The 13,388-nt window shown below is 41.8% G+C and overlaps 1 pseudogene; it reads left to right on the forward strand.

The window, feature by feature from the left end:
* Positions 1 to 11,168: 11,168 nt before the first annotated feature.
* LOC110562945 (nuclear protein localization protein 4 homolog) lies at positions 11,169 to 13,036 on the forward strand (annotated as a pseudogene).
* Positions 13,037 to 13,388: the final 352 nt, after the last annotated feature.

The following is a 13,388-nucleotide window of genomic DNA, read 5'->3' on the forward strand; positions in this document are numbered from 1 at the left end:
GCAGATCTGGGAGGCCAATACAGATGCCTGTTGGGAGGCCCTGGGGAGCCCATACAATTGCTTGTGGACCTGGGTGGCCTGGCAGACCCCGGGTGTCCTGTACAGCCTCCCGGCCAACAATGAGGGACTGGCAGGCTTGTAGGGTCGTTGGCTGGGAGGCCCTGCTGGTCCCATACAGCTGCTCGCAGACCCAGGACCCAGGAACTGGTACAGCTGGCTGCAGCAGCTGACGACCTGGCTGCCTGCCTCTGCTGTCTCAGTTACCAAGCAGGGAGTTCTGTGCCAGGAACAGCGGGCCCCGTGGGCGACAAGAGGAAGTGCAGGGGGACTGAATGTTCGCCACTCTCAATCCCTGAAGTCCGCCGGTGGCCTGGATCCAAATGGTCTCAGCCCATGGGTTGTTCCCTCTCGCCCAGAAAGCCTCAATGTCAATGTTCTGGTTTCAGCTGCCCCTCCACTCAACAATTTTGGAGTTTCAGATTCTCTGCCCCTCACATACGGGTGCGTGCTGGTCGCCGCCATCTTGGATTCCTCCCACTTGAGCGTTTTTTAACTTTCCAGTTTCGTTCAGCACAACAGCAGCATTCTTCCTTTAGTATAGTGTACTCAGCAGTAAATATAGGATGTGGTGGTTTTGAAGTTCAACCACTGTATGTGACTTTAACTGTCCCTGGACTGTTGGAAATTCCTTGGGTTGTGAATGGTAAGGACAGTCCTTGGGGTGTGAAAATGGAATTGATAAGGTAACCCTCTATGACTGTAACAATGACAAGGGTAAAGCCAAGACATATTAACATGACAAGAGTTCTGCTTCTTAGTGTTAAAATGGGTATTTAACCTTGATTGTCAACTTGATAGGACTTAGATTCACCCTGGATGCATAACTCTGAATGTGTGAAAAATGTTTGAAAATGTTTCCAGAAAAGTTTAACCCAAGAGAAAAGACTCACTTTGTATGTGGGTAGCATATCTCTCAGTCAATAGAAATTAGGAAGTAGACCGAGCCTCCTGACTTGGGGCTTCCTGACTGAGGTCACAATGTGAGCAGCTATTTCACTCCCTGTATCGTGCGCCTTCTGTGCCGTGGTTGGCTATAACCTCCAACGACAGTTTGAACCAAAAGAAATGCTTCTTTTCTTTACTTGGTTTGATTGTCACAGCAATGAGAAGAGTAACTAAAAAGAAAGTTGATAGTGAGGAGTGAGGTCCTTGCCGAGGTAAACCCGACCAGGTGGTGAAAATTAAACTATAGGATATTGTTAATAAAGTTGAGGACTGTGTGGGGCATGGTGGCTCCAAAGGGGACTTAAGAATGAAGATGGGCAGACACCTGGTAGAAGTTATTTTATGCACATTTGCGTGGATTATCATCTCTACCCAGATCTCCACTGACTATTTTTATGATGGTTTGAAGCTGAATATGTTTAATTTTTGGAGAAGCAAAACTGATGAGTTATAGAAGGAAGCAAGACCAAAAATGTAGAGCAAAATAAGGAATCCTATTAGCTAATAAGAGGTCCCAACTATGACCACAGACCTCCAAACAATGATTAGAAAAGTTGGCAATGAGAAGGAAAAAAATAGAGCAGTAGGTTTGAAATGAGGAAAAGTTTATTTATTAGTGACAGCAGCAGGAGGAAAAGAGACTCTTGTATTATATGGCAGCGAGTTTTCTTTTCTTTTCTTTTTTTTTTTTAGAGCCCCCAGGAGAGCAGTGGAAAAAAAAATCCTGGGTTTCTAAATTATTCCCTATGATAGCCTGCCCCGAAAGGATTGCTGAGTGAATATTAGAGGGAGGTGTGATGCTTCAGGTAGTTGGAAGGCAGCTTGATGCTTTTGTGTACTGACTAGAGTGAACAGTACAGGGCTAAGTTTAGGTGTTAAGGGAGGATATCCAAGACATGGCCATAGCAGGAAGAAGAAAGCTCAAATTCTTAGCTTTCTTTCTTGGGGGATACCAGTTGGATATTGGATTAACTAGCTGACAGGAACTGAAAAAACACAGGAGGAAATGAGTAAAGGCTGAGAGTAGGGAATGTAAGGAAAGTGAGAAGCTGATAAAGTTTAAGTGTTAATGACATCAATTTTTTTTTCAAATGTAATTGGATCTAAAATACTGGCTATTATCATTTGAGATATATAATACAAATGTGAAAGATATCATAGTGATCTAGGCCTGGGAAATAGTTTATAAAATGAAGTCAAGGAATATATCATTGAGGTAAATCAGGAAATCCAGCTTGTCTGTTTGTAATGATAAGTTACTGTCAAGTATTTATTCCGTCAGACTCTTATCCACCAACAAGAGGTGCTTGCTCCTTTGTCAGCGATTGTCATGGAAAGTAATGTTTAAGGAACCTGTGTTGGACAGATAACTGAATGCTTATGTTTGTCTTGGAAGCAGTGGCTTGGCTCAAGAATCTCAGACCACACACCATGGAGAATACTGTCAAAAGAACCTTCCCTTCTCCTATCTTCTTGTCAAAATGGTTAACAACAAATGCTCATCTGCTCCCTTTTACAAGTCCATTTTGCTTATTATGTTTTTGCTTTCCAATTACACTTCTGAAACTGAAAATTTCTAAATATGTCTTATTATTTTGAGGCTTTAATTGATTTGAAAATGGTGAAATTTGAAAACACATAAAATGTTTAAGATATGGTCAAATCCTAAAGTTCTTTGCAAATCATAGTGAGCTTATAATAGAATATTATCTGTTTATAATAATGAAATAATTGGACTAGCACTGAATTTGTGAAAATAATAGTTATAGGAGAAACCTCTTGGTTATATATTTGAAATTGATTAATAAAATGTTCTTTTTAACTTTGTTTTTTATTTATTTTATTAATTACACTTTATTCACTTTGTATCCCCCCAATAAAATGTTCCTAAGTTACAAAAATCATTACAATTTTTGTTACTGTCTGATCTTTTTATAGTTCATTAAGTTAGTAAATTCTGTGAAAATAAAACCTAATAGCCAAATTATTTATGGGTGGTAATGTAGACTAAATTATTGATTTTACTGTTACACAGATTTACTAGTGTTAATTGAGTAATTAGATTTAATTAAAGTGATTATGAGCTGGCTATCTGCTAATGCATTTTATTTGAAAATATTAAATACATTTGGATGGTGTAATTGAGCTTCATGAATAGAAAATGTGTCTCTTATTTTTGTTTAAAAGCTCTAATTAATGTGGCACACCGTTGTGGATTCCGTGTGATATTTTAGTAGAGGCGTACAATGTGTGGTGCTTAGGTTAGGAAATGGATATATCTATCACCTCCAACATTGTCATTTCTCTGTATCAGAGTGGAAGGCCTCCCTACTAGCATATGGATATACCAGTTACATTTACAAATTATTCATTTGTTTTAAGCATTTCTTCTGGTTCCTCATCTCTTCTACAGATGCCACTGGATTAATGATCTTAAGAATCTATTGTGGTCCTGAGGCTCAGGTATCTACCTAAGCGTTTGGTTCTAAGTTGATGTCACATGTCAGAAAGTTGTAGGAAGAGACAACCAACCCAGCGCAGGGAGATTGGGTGCACCTGCTCCAGCTTGGAGAAATAAGCCAGGGTGAGGTCATGAAGACCTTTGTTTATCAAACTAGGCAACATAGGCCAAGTGGGAACTGAATAAACCCATTTTAATTGAAAAATAATAGGCTTGGATTTAGAAACAAAGGTAAATTTTCTCTTTGAAGTAGCAGTTTGTGTGTGGGGTTAGAAGTCTGACTGCCACAGGTCACCAAACAATGAACTGGTCCTGGAAAAAATGGTGGAGATGGTTATTAGGGAGGAAAAAGGAGATTAAAAACAGACGGCAACAGGAGGATAAAATAACAATAAGGATATTTGAAAGAGTCATAAGGAATCATACTGTTAACTACCCAAAAAGACCACAATGCACAAAAGCTTGGATATAAATATGCATATACACTTTATTTTTTTATTTTTTTTCATTTTTTTAAATTTTATTTTTCTTATTAGTTACATTTTGTTAACTCTGTGTCCCAGCTGTATCCTGCTCCCTCATTCCCTCCCCAACCCCACACTCCCTCCCTGGTCTCCTCCCTGCCCCTTTCCAAGTCCACTGATAGGGGAGGACCTCCTCCCCTTTCATTTGACCCTGTTTTATCAGCTATCTTCAGGGCTGGCTGCAAAGTCTTCCTCTGTGGCCTAACAGGACTGCTCCTCCCCTGGGGGTGGGGGTGGGGAGGTCAAAGAGCCTGCCCTTGAGATCCTGTTAGAAATAGTCCTTGTTCCCCTTACTTTGGGAAACTACTTGGTTACTGAGCTACCACGGGCCACATCCAAGCAGAAGTTCTAGATTATATCCATAGATGGTCCTTGGTTGAGTGTCTGTCTCAGAAAAGACCCTGTGCCCGGATATATTTGGTCCTTGTGGAGCTCCTATCCTTTCCACATCATATTAACTCCCCTTCTTTCATATGATTCCCTGCACTCTGCCGAGGGTTTGGTTATGAGTCTTAGTGTCTGCTTTGAAACACTGCTAGGTAGAGTCTTTCAGATGCCTTCTGCGGTAGACTCCTGTCATACGTTCAATGCACATCCCACATATACACTTTAAATGAAAATTTCCAAAGTGGCTGACAGTGCTCCCTCCAAGAGCCCAAGATCATTTAACAAAAACCCAAATATGAGGCATGAGAAGCCTTCTTTTGAGTTGTTGGTCATGATTGTTCAAAATATTCCCAAAACATTACAGGCCATTGCCCTTGCCCTTGCCCTTGGTTGCCCCCCAGAGATGGAAGGTAATGTCTTATTGATGAAGACGCCATGTACTTTGGATGCAGGGCCTGGACAATTGATCTGAAAGCCTCCTCCTTGAAGATTAGCTTTCAAGCCACCTTCTGGCTATGGTCAGAAAATGCCATGAAAGCTTCCAAAGTAGGGAAGAAACAAACAAGCTTACCCAGCTGTAATGTGTATGAGCCACAAAACTAACATGGCATTACATCAATAAGGATGCAGTGCCTAAGGATGGCACAAATACTTTGGCAGGAGCAGTAGCTCTCCAATTGGAATTAAGACCTATTCAACAAGAGGGAAATCATATCTGGTACAGGAAACACATGGCTAGTGAAGTCATGGATTGTGGAGAGAAATCTACAGCAGGTATAGCCAGCATCAACTCTAACAACATCCTAAATATTTGTTTATACCCAAGATAAGTGTTGTTCTCATGCCCTGTCAAAGTAGAAACTTTTGCAATAGATAGAACCCATTACAGAAAACCACAACCAATCAAAATGCAGGGCTATGGAGCCCAGTCCCAACAGATTACATCTACAAAACACACTTTCATCTAATGCTCAGGGACCACTGCAGAGAGGGGCCAGTGAATCAGGGAGTTTGTTATGGGATTATGTCTATTAGGAGTGTCAGAAGCTACACCCATAAATTCTCACCAACATGACTGCTTAAACACGAGCTGAGCCAGGACAACAACCAGGCATGCCAATGTGGATATGGGTGGGTGCATGGAGGAGCCCAAGAGGCCTCAAAGAATTAGTGGCAACTAAGAAATGCTGAGACTAGGACAAATAGTTTTCCTCAGGGAACAGCACACCAATTTGGTTATATAATACCAGGTTTTCAGCCCTGAAAACATACCAGTAACATCATACAGACTGATGAAGTTATGTTTATGTATTTAGGATTCTGTGTGTGTGTATTATGTATGCATGCATATATGTATGTGATAACAATATAAAAAGAAGCCCTTGCTTCTTTTGACACCCCCCCCCCCCCGACCCCCAGGGAGGAGCAACCCTGCTAGGCCACAGAGGAGGACTTTGCAGCCAGTCCTGAAGACACCTGAAAAACCAGTATCAGATGGAAGGGGAGGAGGTTCTCCCCTATCAGTGGACTTGGAAAGGAGCAGGGAGGAGATGAGGGTGGGAAGGTGGGATTGGGGAGGGAAAGAGGGAGCGGGATACAGCAGGGATACAAAGCTAACAAACTGTAACTAAAATTAAAAAAATAAAAATAAAAAATAAGCCCTGAATTTGAAACAACAAGGACAGGTATATGGAATTTTGGCCAGAGGAAAGGGAAGGGGTAAATGATGTAACTATATTATCATCTTAAAAAAATTAAAAGAGATAGTTAAAAAGAAAATCCTTGGAACAGACAGTAGTTGTTGGCAAGAAATTATTTGTCTATAAAAGACTCCAAATTCAAATGTTATCAGCATACAGAATTAGTGTAGAATTAGAGAGTTAATGTAATAACAAAAAATAGGTTTACCATGATGTGGGATGGTTTGGGTTAATTTTATTATATGCTAATTTTGACTTTTTTTCTAATTACATGACAAAGGAGGATAGTGACCTAGCATCAGAATATTTGGGAGTTATGGCCTGCTGTAGAAGCCAGTGAAAAATCCCCCTCTCACCATAGGCTATATTGTGAACACACTGACTACTTTAGCAGATAGAAATGTTCCTTTCCTCCATAAAGAAGTATCTTATTATAATAAGATTCAAAATGAAGTAGAGTCAGTAAGTGCCTGGAATTTAATTAACTTCATAGTAAATTCCTTTCTCAGAAACCACAGTTTTTATAAATATAATAAGTTCCTGTGAACTTTGGTCTCATAATGACTAATTGAGAGAACTTAGAAAGTAGATATTAGTTATGGTTACAACCAAAATGGGTCGCTAGCACCTGATTTTCACAAACGGATTATTAACTGCACACAAGAACTCTTGACTTAACACTGGTCTCTGAAAGATTTTTTTTGGCTCTTTCATACATGAAAGTGATTTAATTAACAGAGTTCTGTAAGCGTTATAGTATTGTAAACGTTGGCTACAGATACTGTGTTGCCTACTTCTCAATGTAAATAATTTTTTGTTTTAGATCATAAATGTTAAAATGAAACTGACTGTGTTTGTGATGTTAAAATTGCTGTCAGGGGTGGAATTACTATGAAGTTAATTATACAGCAAGGAGGCACTCCTACTTCATTTTGATCTTTGAACATCTAAGATCCTCTTCTTAATTTTTTGCCTTTACAAAGGCATATTCCTTTCTTTTCAAAGAGGGTTTTTCAAAATTTCAAACCTACAAAAATCTGAGGCTACCTGTAGTTTTTCTATAGCCTCTAAAGAACATCAGTGTGTGATTTATGTAAAAACCCGTACTTTGAAATTTTAAGGAAGCAGAAGTAAACTGCAGAAGGGAGAAGCATCCTTAAATTTCCAACAGGTGCCAATCAGTAGAGACTATTCTTAGAAACCAGAAAGCAAGATACCTCTACAAGCAAGTTGTTTTGCTGTAGTTATAGTTTTACCTGGTAAGGGTCCACACCCTTTCAGGCAAACTGTCAGCTTGGCTACCATTCATCAGGTCCAGGCACTGTGGCAGCACACAGAGCACAGTTCAGACAGAAGGCCAGCAACAGGACAGCCAGGGTCTCAGGTCTTAGGCACTATCACAGGTCATGGCTTATCCATGGCTTTGTGGAAATGCGCAACCTCAGTCTACATTGTTTGCAAAAGGAAGGAGATACTGGCATGTGCTAAGGATGACTTCTTATTTTGCCGTATTTTAGATATGTTATTTTCTGTCTCCAGCATTTTCTAGTTTTTCAGAAAAAGAATAACAAGCCACTCAAAAACCCAGTTTATTAGAGGTAAGAATCTTGTGAGTTGTTGGTCCCCTGTGCCCCCGACTCCCTGTTCAGAGCCCTGATCCCCAGAGAGCCTCCATTCCAGAAGTCTCCTCTGTGCTAGTGCCCTGCCTGCACCCACCGCTGGCCAGACACAGCAGCTGTGAGCTATGCCTGCCCCCTGCATGCTCCATCTACTGGACCTTACCTCTACATGCATTCCTGGGGGCCAGCAGGGTTCGCTGGTGAGACCCTTAAGACCACAATTCCCAGTCTGCCCTGTCCTTCTAGCAAACCCAGCAGTGGAGAATCTTTACCTGTCCCTTGTGCACACCATCCCTGGCATGGAGTGTGGTCCCCATCCAGGGACACCTAGGACAGGCAGGTGAGACCTCTATGTGCCAGCCCACCACCTGCCCTGCACCTTAGGCAAGCAGTGGTGAACATCTCCCCTCCTTGCTCTTCTCTGGGAGCACAGCCATGCCTGCATTCCTAGAGACCTGGGCCATCAGGAACCGTTAGGTAAGACTCACCCCTGCTACCCCCATCAGCCAGACCTCCTAAAACACAACCAATAGAGGTAAACCACACTTTCTCCCCAACAATCCATTTTCTGACCGACAACTCCAGCCTGCATTATCTGAGGTCTGCCAATATGAGAGACAACCAAATCGCTAAAGGCCAGCATAAGAACACACATAACAAGGGTCTGTGCAGTACGACAATACCAGAACAGCTACCATACGACAGCAAGCCCTGGATGTCTTAACACAGCTGGGAAACAAGACAATGACCTTAAACCCAAGCTCATGAAAATAAGAGGCCAAAAGAAGAAATTAATAAATCCCATAAAGAAATACAGGAAAACACAATTAAACAGACGGAGGAAGTGAATAAAACTGTGCAGGACCTGGAAATGGAAATTAAAGCAATAAACACAATCTGAGGGAATCCTGACAATTGAAAACCTAGGGAAGAGAACAGGAACTACAGACATAAGCATCACCAACAGAATCCAAAAACTGGAAGATAGAATCTCATATTGTGGAAGTCAATACATCAGTCAAAGAAAATGTTAAATCTAAAAAATTTCTGACACAAAATATTCAGGAAATCTGGGATACTGTGAAAAGACCAAACCTACAAATAATACAAATAGAAGAAGGTGAAGAGTCTCAGCTCCAAAAAATATTTTCAACAAAATCATAGAAGAAAATTTACCTAAAGAAAAAGATGCCTATAAAGATACAAGATGCATACAGAACACCTATTAGACTGGGTCAGAAAAGTAAATTCTCCCACCACATATTAATCAAAACACAAAATCTACAGACTAAAGAATATTAAAAGGTGCAAGGGAAAAAGGCCAAGTAACATATAAAGGTAGACCTATCAGAATTACAGCAGGTGTCTCAACAGAGATTCTAAAGTCCAGAAGGGCCTGGGCAGATGCCTTGCAAACTGTAAGAGACTACAGATGTCAGCCCAGACTACTATACCCAGCAAAATTCTCAATCATCATAGATGAAGAAGACAAGATATTCTAAGACAAAAACCAGATTTAAACAATAGCTATCCACAAAGCCAGCACTACAGAAAATACTAGAAAAACTCCATTCCAAGGAGGATAATTACATCCATGAAAACACAGGAAATAAATAATTCCACACCAATAAACACACACACACTAACACCACCAACATCAAAATAACAGGAATTAACAGTCATTGGTCATTACTATCTCTCAACACCAATGGTCTCAATTTACCAAAACAAAACACCCCAAAACAAAAACAAACAAAGACAAAGGCTGTGGTTGTGAAAACAGGACCCATCATTCTGCTGCAAGCAAGAAACATACCTCAATAACAAAGATGAATATTACCTCAGAATGAAAGGCTGGAAAAAGGCCTTCCAAGCAAACAGACACAAGAAGCAAGATAGAGTGGCTAATATCTAGGAAAACAGACTTTCAGCCAAAATTAATCAAAGGAGATGAGGAGGAGCACTTCATACTCACCAAAGGAAAAATCCACAAAGATGACATCTCAATACTGAACATCTATACCCCAAATGCAAGGGCACCAACATTCATAAACTAAACATAACTAAAACTTAAATCACACATCAAGCCCCACAGATTAATAGTTGGAGACTTCAACACTCCTTTCTCACCAATGGGCATAGAGACAGAAACCAAACAAAGAAATAAGTAAATGTTATGAGTCAATTGGACCTAACAGATACTGACAGAACATTCCATCCAAACACTAAAGAATATCCCTTCTTCTTAGCACCTCCTGGGACCTTCTCCAAAATTGACCTCATACTCAGCAATAAAGCAAGCCTCAACAGACACAAAAAAAAATTGAAATAACACCTTGTATTCTATCAGACCACCATGGATTAAAACTGGACCTTAAAAACAACAGAAACAGCAGAAAGCCTACAAACTCTTGGAAACTGAACAACTCTTTACTCAATAACCTCTGGGTTAGGGAGGAAATAAAGAAAGAAATTAAAGATTTTATAGAAATCAATGAAAATGAAGGCACAGCATACCCAAATTTATGGGACACATTGAAAGCATTGCTAAGCTTTATGAATAGCACTAAGTGCCTTCATAAAGAAATTGGAGAGATCTTATACCAGCAATTTAAAAGCACACCTGAAAGCCCTAGAACAAAAAGGAGCAAACACGGTCAAGAGAAATAGATGGCAGGAAATAGTCAAACTCAGGACTGAAATCAATACATTAGAAACAAAGAGAACAAAGAATCAACAAAACCAAGAGCTGTTTCTTTGAGGTAATCAACAAGATAGAGAAGCTTTTAGCCAAAGTAACTAAAAGGCAGTGAGAGAGAGAGAGAGAGAGAGAGAGAGAGAGAGAGAGAGAGAGAGAGAGAATCCAAATTAAAAAAAATCATCAGTGAAAAGGGACAAGAGACAATGAGGAAATCCAAAAAATCATTTAGATCTTACTTCAAAAACCTGTTTGCCACAAAACTGTGAAATCTAAACAAAATGAACGATTTCCTTGATAGATACCTCTTACCAACATTAAATCAAGATCGGGTAAAAAATTTAAATAGACCTATAACCCCTAAGGAAATAGAAATAATCATTAAAATTCTCCCAAACAAAAACAACAGCAACCAAACCAAACCAAAAACAAACTAAAACAAAAATGCCCAGGACTAGACGGTTTCAGTGCAAAATTCTACCAGACTTTTAAAGAAGAGCTAATACCAATACTCCTCAAACTATCCCACAAAATATAAAATAGAAGGCACATTGCCAAACTCATTCTATGAGGCCACAGTTACCATGATACCTAAATCACCCAAGAAAGAGAACTTAAGACCAATTTCCTTTATGAACATTGACACAAAAATACTCAATAAAATACTTTTAAACTGCATCCAGGAACTCATCAAATATATCATCCACCATGACCAAGTAGGCTTCATCCCAGGGATGCAGAGATGGTTCAACACATGAAAATCCATCAGTGTGAATGAAGAAGGTCACAACAGCAAAGAGTGAAACAGCTGCAACATTTTTGAAAAAGGTTGCAAAGGAGTTTGGCTTCTAAAACAACAGCTTCTCAATTTACATTAATGGAGACAAGACTGGAGAGATGACAGCGTCGTCCAGCAAATCTCTACACTTGCCAAAAATCAAGCATGGCAATTGGTTGTTCCTCTTTCCTTCAAGCCTTGCTGGACCCTCCTCTGAAATGGAGACATCGACCTCACCAATGTGGTTGAAGATGAGATCCATCAATACTTCAGCAAGGTATGGAAAGATTTATAGGTGCCGCGACCCACAGCTATGCTGCCATGGTTCTTTGGGGGAAATGTGGGCGCTGTGTGCCACTGGAGCCATTTGATGAGGACTATCTGAACGACTTGGAGCCTCCCGGGAAGCACATGTCCTTCCATGCCTACATCCAGAAGCTGACTGGAGGGACTGACAAGGGGAAGTTTCCTGCCCTGGAGAACATCAGCTGCAAGATTAAGTCGGCGTTTGAGGGGCATCTCCCACTGTCAAATGGTATCTGCACCAAATGCCAGCTTAGTGCCATTATGCTGAACACACAGAAACGCAGAATGTGGATAATATCATGTTTGAGAATCATACTGTTGCTGACCGCTTCCTTGACTTCTGGAGAAAGACAGGAAACCAACATTTTGGGTACCTGTATGGACGGTACACAGAGCACAGGGACATTCCCCTTGGCATCAGGCCTAAAGTGGCTGCAAGTTACGAGCCTCTTCAGATCGGTACACAGAACAGCCTGGGGCTTCTGGAAGATTCGAAAGCTGTGGCAGTTGATAAGATTGCTGCCAAGTTTGACCTGAGGAAGGTTGGATGGATACTCACTGACAAGATACCCAAGATATTTGGGTATCTTGTCTCAGAAGATACCCGAAAGGGTACAGTCCATTACAGTTGGAATAAGGACTCCTATTTCCTGAGTCCAGAATGCATCACTGCAGGAGGCTTTTAACACAAGCACCCCAGCGTCTGCAGACTCTCTCCTGGTGCTCATTTTAGATCCAAGTTTGTTTCTGCAGTGGCCACAGGTAGCCCAGACACCCAGGCTCACTTTGAAGGACACCAGGTTTCCAATCAGTGCATGGCCCTGGTGCAAGATGAGCGTCTTCTGACTGGATGCCCCTGAACTCAGCTGTGCCAAGGAGTCCAGCAGTGAGCTGTATGTTCCCTGACATGCTCTATAAGAACATAGACAAGTTGGGCGATGAGATCAGCCATCTGGCCTGACCCCTGCCTGTGAAGGATCTGATCATAGAAATCACGACCACCTTCCCCAGGATCCAGTTTATGCCTTTTCTATTTCATAAAACCTGTTTCCTATTGAAAACCTGGATGAGACATAGGACTTCCGTAGTTTGACCACCTATTTGTCCCAGAATACCTCATCCGCGTTCTTAGATATAATTTCCAACTTCCATATCCTGCTGTTTCAACAATGAAGTCCTGCCAGAGCAGGACAACATCAGCCTGCTGCTGGAAGCCGTGAGGATCAGAAAAGAGGAGCTAGCACAGTCATGGAAGAAATCTGAACAGTGGGCCACCATTGAGCAGCTATCCAGCACTGCTGGGGCGCAGCTCCCTGCCTTCCCTGAGTATGGTGCAGTGTGGGGCTCTGCATGTGCTGCTTCCTCTGCCGTATGGGCCTGTCAACACCGCACCTTCATGAACCAACTGGGCATGGGCCAGGACAGAGCGCTCTGGCCCTCGCTGCGTGGGACCGAGCCAGCCCAGCTCTCTCTGAAGTCTGGAGCGCCGCATGTTAAGGCTGACAACCGTGTCCCTGAAGCAGGAGGGCTATTTGCCCTGGTATTCCGCATATATTGAAGCTTCTCAGCGTAGGTCTTGAAGAATCCCAACTGGAAAGGCAGAGCAGCCTGCCCAAGGACACCCCGCATGTCTCACCTGGCTAAGAGCTCCCCACTGCGTTGTAGAGGCTGAGCGCCTCCAAACAATCACCCGGAACTGGGGTGCACACAGAGGTTGCTGCTGTCACCCAGATACCTTTTCTTCCTCTCTGCCTTTCGTTTTCTGCCTCCCCACCTCCTCCCCCAGTTTTTAGATTCACGTTCCTGGTGTCTCTGCTCCCTTGCTGTGTCCCGTGTCCCTCCGCTGGGAGCATGTGTGGATAGGATGCGGCTGCCTTGGTCTGACCTGCCGTGTAATGCACCCCTGCCCT

This window comes from Meriones unguiculatus, chromosome 12, assembly GCF_030254825.1.
Source record: "Meriones unguiculatus strain TT.TT164.6M chromosome 12, Bangor_MerUng_6.1, whole genome shotgun sequence".
Taxonomy (NCBI): Eukaryota; Metazoa; Chordata; class Mammalia; order Rodentia; family Muridae; genus Meriones; species Meriones unguiculatus.